Source organism: Euprymna scolopes, chromosome 5 (assembly GCF_053919585.1).
Source record: "Euprymna scolopes isolate OS-2025 chromosome 5, ASM5391958v1, whole genome shotgun sequence".
In the NCBI taxonomy this organism is placed as follows: domain Eukaryota; kingdom Metazoa; phylum Mollusca; class Cephalopoda; order Sepiida; family Sepiolidae; genus Euprymna; species Euprymna scolopes.
Genome location: NC_136486.1, coordinates 71,582,951 through 71,585,095, shown reverse-complemented (window position 1 = coordinate 71,585,095; position 2,145 = coordinate 71,582,951).

Sequence of the window (2,145 nt, the reverse complement as noted above, 5' to 3'; positions counted from 1 at the left end):
TGTGTAAAATGTGCACCATACTTGTATACGATGTGTAAAATGTGCACCATACTTGTATACGATGTGCACCATACTTGTATACGATGTGTAAAATGTGCACCATACTTTTATACGATGTGCATATACTTGTATACGATGTGTAAAATGTGCACCATACTTGTATACGATGTGTAAAATGTGCACCATACTTGTATACGATGTGTAAAATGTGCACCATACTTGTATACGATGTGCAAAATTGTCAAAACTTTGTTTTGGTAATACATTGAGTTTTTGATGTGATTGCTTTCTTCAATTCAGTATATGGGGATATTTTTAGAGAGCTGTTTGTCTTTTTTGATAGAGATTATCTTTGAGAGAACCCCACAGAAAAATGTCTGGTATTGTAAGTTTTGGTGAATGTGAAACTAATAGAAAATCACACTTACTACTATTTGGAGCTATACAGTTTATGTTTTTTTTGTAAATTACTGACTGAAACGTGATGAACAAGTCAGTACAAACTGTTTATTTGTACCAAATATAGCTAAATTGCAGAACTTGTGAATTAACGGTCCTATGAAAGAAATGAGTCGTCTATTGAAATATTTTATATGAAACGTTGCATATTTCTCAACCGAAATACAATGTGTGGGCAACGTTGAACAAAAGTTATTTGCGATATTTGCTCATTTTTATAACTGTTCATTGGCTATTATTCTTGCATCCATTTGTTGGTTTTTCGCATTGACTTCGTTTTTAAACCTTATTAATTTTCTGGTGATTTTCCACATTTGCTCATTGCATTTTAAATGATAGAAAAGAAAGGCAAGTGATAAAATGGAAGGAAGACGAAGTTCTGCGAGAAAAAGAATGATTTAGCTAAAGAGTGAATGAAACGAGAAATTTTGGGATGAATGTTATGGCGCAAATATAAATAACGTAAAGAAATAATACATTTTATAGGGTTTTTGATTGAACATAATATAACATGCATTTTATTAATGATTCTGTCTTTTTCTCATAATATTTAAAATAGAAAGAGGAAGCAAGTATGTCTTTAATTTCAAATAAAATTCAAACTTTAACAGGTGAAAAGAAACATGAGAGAAACGAGATATTTTCTCATTTCTACTTTAAAAAATAGAGAAACAAGAAACACATTTTTGGTTGATTTTGGATATCTGAATTAAAGTTTCAAACGTTACCAAAAGGCACCGTTACTAAATCGAAAAGTTTATTTGGTTTAATTCATTTTTATTAACATTTCTTATGTTGTAAGGAAAAAGAATATTTCAATTTATGATATTTTTTGAAATTCAATATTTACTATCATTTATATTATCATTTTATTATCATTTTTGTAATCATTTATATTATGATTTTTATTATCATTTTATTATAATTAATATTATCATTTTTCTTATCATTTTTATTATCATTATATGTATCCGTGCTATTATCATTTTTATTATCATTTTTATTATTATTTTATTATCATTTTTATTATCATTTTTATTATCATTTTATTATCATTTTATTATCATTTTATTATCATTTTTATTATCATTTATATTATCATTAAGATTATCATTTTATTATCATTTTTATTATGATTTTTATTATCATTTTATTATCATTTATATTATCATTTATATTATCATTTAGATTATCATTTTATTATCATTTTCTTATAATTTTTATTATCATTATATGTATCCGTGCTATTATCATTTATATTATCATTTTTATTATCATTTTATTATCATTTTATTATCATTTTTATTATCATCTTTATTATCATTTTTATTATCATTTAATTATCATTTTATTATCATGTAGTTATCATTTTATTATCATTTTTATTATCATTTTTATTATCATTTTATTATCATTTTTATTATCATTTTATTATCATTTTATTATCATTTTTATTATCATTTTATTATCATTTTTATTATCATTTTTATTATCATTTTTATTATCATTTTATTATCATTTTTATTATCATTTTATTATAATTTTATTATCGTTTTTATTATCATTTTATTATCATTTTTATTACCATTTTTATTATCATTTTTATTATCATTTTATTATCATTTTATTATCATTTTATTCTCATTTTTATTATCATTTTATTATCATTTTTATTATCATTTTTAT